Source organism: Meriones unguiculatus, chromosome 12 (genome assembly GCF_030254825.1).
Source record: "Meriones unguiculatus strain TT.TT164.6M chromosome 12, Bangor_MerUng_6.1, whole genome shotgun sequence".
NCBI lineage: Eukaryota > Metazoa > Chordata > Mammalia > Rodentia > Muridae > Meriones > Meriones unguiculatus.
Window position 1 is genome coordinate 91,500,556 of NC_083360.1, and position 12,781 is coordinate 91,513,336.

The 12,781-nt window shown below is 44.5% G+C and overlaps 1 protein-coding gene across 5 annotated transcripts in view; it reads left to right on the forward strand.

Moving 5' to 3' along the window:
* The window catches only part of Sptbn1 (spectrin beta, non-erythrocytic 1), a 162,786-nt gene that overhangs the window by 86,298 nt on the left and 63,707 nt on the right, over nucleotides 1-12,781 (forward strand). The window lies entirely within an intron of this gene.

Here is a 12,781-nt window from a genome sequence, read left to right on the forward strand (position 1 = left end):
GTTCACAGAAGTGAGTCTGAGAGAATCGGTGGGAATTTAGGGGCTGGTTTTAGCTAGTGCATCCAGACTGAAATGACTGTTGTTTCTCAGGCTTTTCCACAAAGGACAGTATTACTGTGTAAGTAAATACCCTAGAGCAGTTAACTGTATTGATCTTGGAAACAGTTCTAAAATCAAATCTCTATTCTAAATGCCATTACTTTCTCCTTTAAAGAGCCAAAGCAGCTTTTGAGAACTGCCCTTTTTGTTGCTAGGACCAACCTGCATGCCTTTGTTGTGAATAATTAACCAGGTTTCATTTAAGTTACAGCCATAGGTGAAAGTTTTCTGGGCTGGTTCTTCTGTCAGCCTTGGGCTGCCACCCTGGGGAAGGAAGCCAGTGCCAAGAAAATTCAAGCCTCTCAGTGGTTGGAGGGAACCCTGGATTGTTGTACATTGATTGCTGGGAAGCTTTTTCTCTGGAGAAAATCTCCTCTTGAGTGCTTTTGTTCTATGATTTCTATTTGCTGACATGTCAAGTGGTGGAGATTAAAGGTAGAACTACATGTGGAACTAAACTGTATTTGAAACTTGGAGCAAACCAGGAACAAGAGCTCACTTTGGCAGTCACATTTCATTTGTATGCTCCAACTAGCTCTTGCAGCACATGAGGGGCACGTTGATCCTCACGAGTGGGAAAACAACTTTAAGCGCAGGCCTTATGGTTTGAGAAGGTCAGTGTTGCATAGCTGCTTATTGGTGTGTGGAAGAGTACATGCATACGTATGTGTATGAAGCCACTATAATCCTAGCATTCTTGTTTTTCCTCTTTCTTGTTTCCCTTCCTTTCTCCCTTTTGTTGGGTTGTTACTGAGGATTGAACATGCCAAGAGTTCTGCCGCTAAGGCAGGCTAACTTTGAAGCCCAGTCAAGCCTTTACACTCAGCCTCGCTAGTAGCTGGGATTATAGACATGCACCACCATTACTGGTGTAGCCACTGTTGATTTTTGTTAATTTTTTTTTATCAGAATAGGAAATCTACTTGTTATTTCTGCTTTTCTTCCTCCTTAGTCCTTCAGTATTGTGAGTGCTGTGGAGAGAGACTGGCTTCTAGAGGGTTAGGTTGACACTGGCACTCTGTGGGCTGTCCTGCTTGTCCAGACACGAGCATCCTTTGTTGCTGCTTCTGAGGGAGTCTTGGCTAGGACTGGCAGCCTTGGTTCCTTCTTCTAGACTGGCAAGCCAACCTTTCAGCCTGCTATCATACTTTGGTTTCCTTGCTTTGGGGAGTTGTGGTTGTTCCCTTCATTTTTGTGTGTGTTTGTCTGGTTTTTAAGCATTAATTTGCCCTGTGACCACTTTGTGGTTCAGGATACAGCCCACAGTTAAAGAACTGAGCAAAGTCCATTTCCCCTTTTTACTGTTTCCTTTACACAGACTAATTACCAGGTGATACTCGTCTCCTTAAATTTCATTGATCCCAAGCATCTGTCCATAGGAATGACCTTCAGATAAAAAGATGCTCACCCATTTTGTTGCTGCTACTAATTTACCCTAAGCTATCTGCTTTATTAAGCACTGCTTGCCTCCAAATCCTATTGAAGAACTTTCCCATGTCTTCTCTGAATGCAGACATACTGCTTTCTTGTTTCATGTTGGGGTGGGGATGGTGAGTCCCTGAAATGGTCAGGGCCAAGAACAGGGTGGCTCTGGAAACCATTGTAAGTGGGGAAACACACCCGGGAGTCTGGTTCTGTGTAATCCTGCTCAGAGCCTTCATGCTAGCCTGAAAATGCCTTTAAGCTGTATCTGCTAAATTATTTCACATTTCTTCAAAGTACACGATGGCAGAAAGTTGCAAAAACTAGCTTTCTTAAGTCATTGGCTCCAGTATCCAACATAACGTTTGTGCAATTACATATTTCTGATTCTTGTTTTTGTGAAACAAAGTCTTGCTATGTGTACCCTAAGCTGACCTGGCACTAGTTTACATTCACCCATCTTAGTGTCCTTTCCCTTCAGTCTCTTTGAGTGTTAGGATCATAGGTATCAGACATAATTTAGGATATTTTAGTTAGGAGAGAGTATGGAATATTTTGCAGCTGGCACTTGAAAATGAAGACGCTAGTCTTGCATTTGGATTAGTAATGACTGAACAAGGGCTTCATGGTAGGGCAAGGTTGATGTGCACCTCCCAGCTGTCAGGCAGGGGAGAGGAACACCTCCCTTGCTTAAGGAATAACTGGAAATACAGAGGATTCTTTTGATGAGGGTGTCTAAGAACTCTCAGTTTAGAAATTCCCATGACACTAAGTTTCAGGGAATCGTGAGAAGCATGCATGAAATCCTGAGTTCCATTGCCAGCATCACACAAAACTAATGTGATGGTAACCCAGTCCTCAGAAGTCAGAAGCAGAAAGATGATCAAGGTGATCCTCAACTGGGCTACATAAGACCTCTTTCACAGACAAACAAAAATAAGAAGAAAGAGAGTGGATTCAGAGTGTTCCTATCAGGAGAGGGCCAACATTATGTGGCATCCACGAGTGAACCCTGTTTGCTCTGGTTGCATCCCATGAGCATTGCTAGTGTAGAATGTGTAGCATAGTGGGGGCTTTGGAATCCAACTCGCAGGATTGTGCTTCCCTGGAGCCTGCACAAATCACCAAGCCTCTTTAATCTTTATAATTTGCTCTCATTCAGCACATATTTGGTCAGGATTCTTCCTGGTTATGAGGATTAATTCCGTTTTAGCAAAGTGTTTTCAAGAGTGATGGACCCCAGTGGTCCCTAAATGAAGTCTAGCTATAGAGTATATGTGGGAGATGGTTTAATTCCTCTATTCCTTGGAAGGATATCTAGAGTACCACCCACATTTTTTTTTTTTTTCAATGCAGTTTATTCAGGAACATTGAACAATCCTCGGACCCCGGGGAAAGCCAGCCCACAGCTTAAATAGCCTCTGGGTAGCCAACCCAGGCGTGCCACGGGGGCAATGCAGATAGGTCCACATACATGGAAGCAAGCCAGATCCTCGGCCTTAGCCAAATGTGGAGTTGTTCGTGACAGAGAGCACTCACCATCGGGAAGGTGGAAGGCGGAAACCAGCTCCATCTTTAAGGCATAGCATTCCGCAGCTCTCTACAGTTCCCCCTTTTTGTTTTAGACGCATCAGGCAAGAGTAGAGGTCTGATCTCTGATATTAGAAATAAATTGGGACTTTGTACAGATGTTCATTTAGGTGTCATCCACCCAAAGAGCATCAGACCCGTCCGATACCTTTTTCTCAGAGGCGGGACCTGGGGCATCAACCCGCATGCAATCAGACATGCTCTTCTCTGGGTCCAAAGCGGCTGACCCTGAGTGCAGTGCTTAGCCTCGCATCCTGAGCGTATCATTTTAGCTTTTTATGGTATCCAACCATGCTTGGGGAGAATGTCCTGCTTCAATGGCTGTAAAGGCCTGAATGATCATGGCTGCATCACACTGTTGTGAGACTCTAATCTTGCATATATACCACAGGCAAACCAAGGAGACCAACACCAGAAGGCCTGCTAACTCTCCCATGCCCGCCCATTCCTTCAGATGATTCATGGCTGCAGCAATCCATGTTGATAATCCTCTGGCTAGTCCTGCGTCTACTCCGGTAGAATTTACTGTTAGGATTCGGCGCTCTCTTACCACCCACATTTTTAGCATCAGCTCCTATCAGGCTTGTCCCTGTAGATGGCTAATGCTGTTTCTGTATGACCTTTGCTTGACCTTTGCTTAACTTTCGCTTTTGCCACCCATCCCTATACAGTGTGATCACAAGGCTGACGTCTGTGTTAAGCTCTGAATGCCTTAGACCAGCCTCAGCCTCAGCATAGAGCAACTATTTTTAAAAAATTAAGAACAGAGCTGGTTTTCTTGTACATGAAATCTGAAATTAAACCCCTGTAAATAAGAGAGAAAATGGGAATTTTCAAACTTGAGTACAGGTGAGTGGATACTTGGCCTAAGCTTTTCTGTCCCTCTCCTTTTGAACTGTTGCTGGGTGTTGTTGGAAACTCGCCCTGCATCCTGTAGACCTCGGTATTTCTTCAGGGACAGTGACTGACTGTAAAGCCAGTGTCCTTAGTCTCTGTCCAGGAAAAGGAAGCACTAATACTTGCCTTGCTAGTTGCACTTACAAATGTTGTTAAAGGGTGAATATTGATTTAGTATTTCTCAGAAGGAAAATAAAAGGACCCAGAGGGCATTTATTTGTTTTAGATATTTAACCAAGACAGCTGTGGTCCTTTCATGGTCATGTTAATTTTCTGGAGTTCTCTGAGCCCTTGGTAGGTCTGAGTTCTGTGGTCAGGTAACAGTCATATGGCATTGTCCACTCAAATGGAAATGGCCTTTAATTTTTCAAAATTGGTATATACTCAGGGTTAGGTTTTAAAAGAACTTAGCAAACGGTACAGAAATCCACAGATGGAAGCATCTACATCTTTGCTTCTGCTCCCTTGAGATACGTATGACTAAATAGTTTCAAAACATGCTTCTGTACTTTTTCATGCATAACTACATTTAAATATTCATTATACCTATACTATGTATGTTTTAATGTATATTATATAGATTCCCTACATTCAGTAATGTGGAGTCACCTTCCTGATGTTACGTTTTTTTAAATTTTTTTGGTAATCTACAATTTTTTAATTTTACTATTTATTTGTTGTTTTTAGTCCTTTCTTTTGCTTTTATTGTTCTTAGCTGTATTTTAAAAGTCTTATTATCGTCGTCTATATCTTTGTCCGTATAGAAGCTTTTACAGAGTATGGATTTCTGTAGGTGAGGAAGTACATATTTTACCCTGTCAGCCACATACAAGTGTGTCAGAGGCTCCACATGTTTGCTAAAGTGACGGTATTCATCTTTGAGGTGGAAGGAGCAGAGCTACAGTTTAATTCTCACGTCCCCGCACCTAGCCCGAGAGCGGAGTCTACTGTCTGCAATGCCCGCAGAACAGGTTGGAGCCTCCAGCCCTTCCTACTGATGGTAGATCATTAATTATCTCTATAGTGGCTGTTGAGGAGAACTGGCTTCGGTATTCCTTAAGGAATGAATACTGCGGAACAAATTGGTAAAGCAAGGGTGACTAGCAGTAGCACTTTCTCCGTGAGGAGGCTGTCTTACCCTGGGCCGCCCACATCCGCCCTGGCAGAACCACCAAAAGCCAGGTCCCCGCCTGCTGAAAGGCACCTGCTCACATCAGGCCTCGCCTGATGAATGGGGTGGGCAGGGCGTCATAGTGTGAACAGATTTGGGGTTATGTTTAACGAAAGGTGTAAATGTCCAGAACAGTGAAAACAGAAAAACTCATTTCTCTCTTTGTATCTGTCTGTTTCCATTCAAAGCTTTATTTTTATCATTAAAAAATTGTTTAGGTAGATGAAGAGCATGGGCCTATTTATGTTTTATGCATCGTCTTTTGTGGAAGTGGGTTTAAAACATTGGTTCTGTTCTTAGTAATGAAATTTGGTTTGAATTAAAGAGCAAAACCCACTAATAGAAACTATTAACTGTCCTGACACCCCACAGACATAACAGGTGATGGAATCGGGACCTTCCACCTCCAGCTTCGCCTCCCCCTTTAAACAAGGCAGCGTACATTGTATACTTGCAAGTTTGCTGGCCAGAACTATAGTATTTGGCTCGGGCAGAACTCCTGTGCTCCATTTACAGTAGAGGTGAGGTTGAGGAAAGCCACAGGAGAAATTTAGGAGGAAGGGTTGCATGTTTGATGCAGTATCTTTCATCTTGACTTCAGTCTCTGAAAGTAGCTAAATAGTAGTTAAAGTTGTAGTTCACACTAGTGCTGTGTCTTCTTGAGGCATTGAAAATCACTCCTTAAAGCCAGGCATGGTGGCACACACCTTCAATCCCAGCACTCAGAGAGGCAGAGGCTGGCAGGTCACTGTGAGTTCGAGGCCAGCCTGGTCCACAAAGGGAGTCCAGGACAGCCACAGGTACACAGAGAAACCCTGTCTTGAAAAAAATCAAACCAAGCCAAAACAAAAATCGCTCCTTAGTTTTTAGGGAAAGAACTCCCTAAATAGTTTTTAAATTATGTTTTATTCATTTTTGTATGTGTGTGGGCATGGCCATGCCATGACAAACTTATGGGGTCAGAGGACAACTCACAGGAGTTGGTCTTCTGCTCTCACAGTGTGGGTTCTGGAGAAATGTCCACCACAGACTTGTAGTTGCACACTTGGTCTTTGGTTGGTGGCACTGCTGGTGTGGTGGCGGTGAGGCTGTCGTAGAACCTTGAGGGGACAGAGGATTGCTGGAGGAAGTGGGCACTGAGGATGGGCTTTGGTGTGCTCTCTCGGCTTCCTGGCTGCCTCTTTGCTGCTGTTCCACTACAGACTCTCCCTGGGAGCTCTTTCTTCATAAGTCACTTTTGCAAAGGCAGCAGAAAGGTAACCAATACACTGATTGATCCATGAGCCCAAGATTTATAAAACGAAGTGAGAGTCCTGTGTGGCCAATGTTGCTCATCGTGTGCATGATACTTGCTCTTCTACATGGAATAAACTTGAGGCTAAGTATGGAGCTGTGAATTGGGTTAGAGCTTATGAGTCAATAAACTATCTCCTAAAGGAAAAATAATCCAAGAAGTAAACTTTTGACCTGATACACTGGTATACTATTTATTTGTATGTGTATTATATTATTTAGGTTAGGCTAGGCTGCAACTCATCATTATAGTATTTACATTTTGTTTCTTAATCTTTTTACAGTTGTTAGTTATGGGTGAATTCCCAGTGTAGTAGACAATCCACATCTCCCTTCCCCCAAACACACATGCTCTCTGTAAATAATTGCATTTTGGAATTTGACATCAAAATAATATAGTCTGTCTTATTTATTAATGTTGTTTTAAGTCATGATAATTTCTACAGTGGGCAGTGGTCACTGGCCAAGTGGGATTTAGGTGAGTAATTTGTAAAGTTCATTGAGACAGGCCAGTTTTTAAATTGTTATGTTCATTTGTTATTGGTTTCCTGAAGACAGCCCCACTTCACACTCACTGTGTAGCCAAGGATGGCCTTGGACTTCTGATCGTAGGGAGGCACCTTCACGCCTGTTTATGAGGTACTGGGACTGCAACCTATGGCTTCAAGCATGGTAGCAAGCACTGTATCAACTGAGCTACCATAGACTAGCCCTAGCTCTAGAGAATTCCAGTTTTACCATATTATGCGTGTACCACGTGAGAGGTTGGTTTAGAGTTTCATTTTTTTATATTTTATGTTTGTGTGTACGTGGACATACCAGAGGTCAAAACACAACCTGGAGGAGTTGGCTCTTAACATAGGTCCTAGGGATCAAACTCAGATCATCAGACTTGGAGCAAGTTTCCCTTTCCTGCTGAGCCAACTCGACAGACCCCCTCAGTGCTTTTTAGGAAGCGTTACTACTTGGAGAAGTCACTGCTAACAGCCCACTCTCTCCCACCCAGCCTCGTGTGCTGATAGTAAACTTCTTTTGTGTTTTTTCTTTGTCGTGTCTGTTATGATGGTTTCTCCTGTCTGGGTCAGTGGCAGCGTTCTGGCATATAGCTTAATAACTAAGGATCTCATGTTTGTGTTGTTGAAACTTGTTCCTAATATTTATGGCTGTTACATGTTTTTTTCTGGTCACCTTGAACTCCACTCTCCTTCCAGGGAGGGTCAGGGAAGGAGAGGTGATGGAACATGAATGTCCTTCAGAGAAAGAATGCAGCCAGTTAGGAAATCTAGCCTTGAGCGTCCAGCTCTTGCTAATCCTCTTAAGGTACAGGTGCTACCCTGGGCTCACACCGGTGGGGAAGCCAGATGGGTGGGGAAGGGGCCCAGAGTTCATCTTCTGCCTGTGGGCACTGTTGCAGTAACAAGACTTTAAAATGTGTAGAGCTACAGTGCATCAGCTGGCTTAACAGAGAAGTGTGAAGTGGCAGCTGACACTGCGCCTTGTCTGTGACTAGCACTCAGTGCATATTTTCTAAGTTGAGGTTGACTTGAAAGTGAGATCTTACAGACTGTGGTACTAACATATTGTAAAAGTGCTTTAAACCTAAAATGACCAACTTCTTCTATAAAGGACACGATGATTGCCAGTCTAGGCTTTTGTGAGCCACAGGATTTTTGTAGTCTGTTCCCTTCGAAGTGTAAAGCTAAATATGTATATGCATATAGGTACAACACGTGTGTATATTTAGTGTGGGCACCAGAGGCAACCTCAGGTGGCATTTCTTGGGTGGGTGCCATCCACCTTCTTTTTTGAGATAAGGTCTTTTATTTGGGTCCCAGTACTTGGTAATTAAGCTAGGCTGGCTAGCCAGCAAGACCCAGGGTCGGCCTTTGTCTGCCTTCCCAGAGCTGGGATTACAAAGACACGTCACCATGTTCAGCCTTTTATGTGTATGTGGGTGCTGAAGATTTAAGTCAGGACAGACTGAGCCCTTGTCTCAGTCCTGTACTTTTTCCTTGCCCCCTCCCTCCCCTGATTGATATTTAAAATCATAAAGAAACTGACTGGAGATGGATGGTAAGTAGTGTTCCTGTTTTCCTCTTGTTTTGGCAAGCTAGTAAGTATCTGTTTCCTGGGACAGTGTGGGATGTGTGCAAGTCTTTGAGGGTCTTTGGGGTTCAGAGAGGTGTCAGTCTTATTTCAGACGTCTCTTGTATATTCTCTAGTAAATCACCCAAAACACTGTGTGTCTGTTTCCTCGTGTAACCCTAAGACAAAGTTAGCCTCCACTGGTACATTGAACAATGGTGGGCTCCTCTGTCCTCCTTACTTCTTCACAGCCGTTCTAGGCCACTTCCCCTTGCTGTGTTTTCTGGAGATGTAGAATGGTGGATTACCAGGTTCACGATGTGGTTTCCTGAATGAGACAGTTTTGAAGAGTTCCATTTTCAGTGAATGGTTCTAAACATTTCGTATGGAGGCTTTGTGTCTGTACCTGCAGACCTTTTACCTGCTCCTGGTTTGGGCACCGTACACTGTTGTTAATTCAAATTGGCTCCTAGGTCTCATTGTCAAAGAGGTGATTCCATTTCAGAAGAGGCTGTGACCATAATCCCAACTTGCTCCACAAGTTGGCTTCTTACAGATTATGATTTCAAGGGGTTCATTTTGAAGTAGAAATGGCAGGGACGTACAGGAGTTTAGCATGCTTTCTGTGCCCTTGCTCCACCGTGCCAGAATCCAGGCTGAGCTGCTCAGAAGACAGACTCCGTACTCTCTCCGTAGCGCTTGCACCTCTGATGCAGAGCTCACGGCTGGTTTTTAGTCTGCAGCTGTGCTGCATATGCCACTTTGGACTTGTGATCCTGGGGGTCTGCTCTCCAGCCTTAGGAATGCTCAGCTAGTGCACTGCCACTGAAAGGCGTCCCGGGTGCCCAGTCCTGCTTGTGCATTCACAATAGACATTTACGTGTGTATTGTTAGGAAACGTGTTCTAACTCACGTTCTATTTATATGCCGGCCTGCAGACATGAATTGCAAGCTCCACACTAGTCCCAGGGAGGCCTGTGTCAGAAGATGAGTTTCCTTCCTCCAGTTGCCTCAGAACAGCTGGTGCTGTTATCAGTAGGACCAGTTGCTTGTTTCTGGTTTCCTGCTATGTCATTGTTCATGGTGCTCCCAGGAAGTGTCTGTTTATTTTTTCAAGCTAAGGCATGTATGGGATCTCCATCTCATCCTAGTCTTTCTCTCTCCTTGAAAAGCGGGGGGGGGGGGGGGAGGGAGGATTTTACTTTAATGGATAAATCATTAGTTTTTAGTCTTCTTACTGTTGGCCTTGTTTGGGTCTTGTTAATGTTGTTTGTTTTGTTTTGTGTTTTTATGTGCGTGAGTGTTTTTTCTGCATTGTCTGTGCATCACATTCATGCTTGGTGCCCAAGGAAGCCAGAAGAAGGTGTCAGATCCCCTAGAAATGGGGTTGCAGACCCCAGTTAGGAGCTGCCACGTGGATTCTGGGGACCAAAACATGGCTCCTCTGCAAGAGTATCGTGTACTGCTGGGCCATCTCTCCTCCCCCCCCCTTTATTGATTACATTTTTTTATTTTTTTATTTGATGTGGGTGTATGCATGTGTGTGCATGCATATGTGAGTGTGTGTTTGCGCATGCATGTGTGCACATGTGCTTGCAGGTGACTGTGTGGATGCCATAGTCTGTGTGTGGAGGTAATAAGATTTTATTATTTTATATATGTGGGTGCCTTGCCTTCATGACCATGTATGTGAAGTACCCATGGAGGCCAGAGCGGGTGTCAGGAATATCCTGAAATGAGTTACAGACAGTTGTGAGCCTCCATGTGGGTGCTAGGACTGGAGTCTGGATCTGTTGGAAGAGTGGCCAATCTGTTCTGGAACCTCCTGCCACAGTGTGCATGTGGTTTTACAAACCCCGTCTGGGATTTTGCTTATCTGGGATTGATTTACCTCTCTAGTTTAGAGGACACTGGTGATTGGACTGTGGATCTTGCACACAGTGGGTAAGCAGTGAACACTGGACTACTCCAGTCCTGGTTTTACATTTCATTTTGAGTCAGGCTTTCGCTTACAGTGGTTCGGGATTGGCTAGAAATCACTGTTAGGTACTCTGCTTGTACTGCTAGGCTCAGCTTAGAATTTTTAAGTAACTGCTCGAGTGTTGACGAGATTATTTTACTCGAGGGAGAGCAGATGTAGATGGCCCCTAAAGGTTGTCCAGCCTTGGGTTATATGATCCCACTGTCCCCGATACATTTCTTAAGTTGTTTGTATTGAGAATGTTTATTTAATGGGGGTACCGCAGGAACTAATTTAATGAGCAGTTGTAATAGCCTGGATACCTCGATGAGGACTTTAGCGTCCTGTCTGATACCAGGCAACCGTTGGTGAGGTTTCTTATGATGATGTGTCTGTATGATTGGATTTGGTAACAGCCATAGGAGGCCCTTCAAGGGTGAGAGGAAGGGGAAATGGCAGGGGAAACCGAATGCCCACCATCATATTGGCCCACACCAGGACTGCACCTGCTTTTCTGCTCTTTGTGGAATGAGTGTGCCTGAAGGCAGGTGTTTTCTGCTGTCATGGAGTCTCTACAAACTGTTAGACTCAAAAAGGCTTTGATTTACACAGAGAAACAACACCATGAAGTCAGGCATTCCTTGCTAGCTCATATAGTTTGATACACTCTAGTTCCAGCTATAATTGATAGAACAGGATTTCTCAGCCCTGGCACTTTGGGGTGCATGATTCTTTGTTATAGAGGCTGTCTGGAGTACAGGTATTAAGCAGTGTCCCTGGCCTCTGTGCTCTGGATGCCAGGAGCCCCTGTCCTTCAGTCACCACTATCAAGAATGTTTATAGACACAGTGTAATGTTCCTCAGGGGCAGTAATCAACCACTGGTCTAAATAACCAGGTCCCTGTGGCCCTTAAAGGACTCTTTTCTCATCTCACTGCAATTACCTCATGCTCATAGGATTGGAGTTGCCACTGCTCCCTGTTCTGCTTCCACTACCTTCTGCCATACCTTGGCCAGCTACAGCAGCTTGAGCTTGGAAAGCCTCTGGATTGGCTTCCATTGTCTATGCCAAGAGCCTTCTGTTCCTCTGCAGGCGTCTGGCTTATCTCCCCTAGCCTCTCAGATGGGGTTAGGGGGAGTACAGGCATGATGTCATTTGCCTTCCCAGGAAGGGTGGAACAAAGGACTGGGTCTCCGGGGAGAGTTCTCTCATTCTCAACTTGGCCACTGCGTAAACTTCTCCCCACCCCCTTTCCTGCTTCAGAAGTTGTTGCACACACTCCATTGTAGGATGACACATCAGCTGGCCTGGCTTTGTGTCCTTGCCCTTCCTCTGTCAGAGGATGTTGTTCATGTCCAGTCCTGAGCAGAATGCTTGTGCCTTTTTCAGTGCAGTGATGGGAACCTGCGCAGCTTAAGTGTGATTTTACTAGTATTCTTCCTCAACTTGAAACTGGAGGAAAGGCACATATGAAGAATAAAACCTCACATTCCTTTTACTTTTTGCTTTCTTTCATTTTCTTTCCCCTTTCTAGCACTTCTGAGGCACACTGCAGTTCTGGGCTCTGTTAAGGGCATCTTCTAGCTCCTCGTAGCATACACAAGAAACTAGAATTTTTAAATATATCTGAATCAGAAATTCTCAGTTTTCTGGGTGCAGTCTATGAAATATCCTGAGCTTGATGTATTTCTGTACTCTGCTCTTTCAAAACAGCCCAACTTTCGAAGCAAACAACAAAAACTACCCTTGCGACTGTAGTGTAAAGTTACCGTCCATCATGATGATTGTGAGATTAATAATGCATGCGGTCTCAACCTGTCGTGGTGTTATTAGCGTAGCTCCTTTTGCAGGCTATAGTGTGCCTTTTCTTTCTTCCCCCAGGCCCACCCTTTCTGGTCCTTTGTTTCCGATTAGTCCTCGTCCCTGAAGAAAGGCCCAGTTTTGGATGCATGGGCTTTAGGGAAAGATAGGAGGCCCAGGTGTCCTAGCTTGGAGTACAACAGTAAAAGCTTGCGCAGCATTGTCTCTGCCTCACTACCTTACTTTGTGAGGTTGAATGGAGGCTTCAGAACAGTTACTGTCCTGTTTACTGTCCTCCTGGCCACCTTAGGAGCCCAGGACCCACTGACCACGTACCCATCAGTAGGAGTGAGTTTTACAGACTACCTGGGGATTTTCAGGACAGCAGTCGTTGGCTCTCTGCTTCATGTGTAAACATGTTCAGGGAGAGTTTGTACAAGGAGCGGGGCTTCCACTCTGGAGC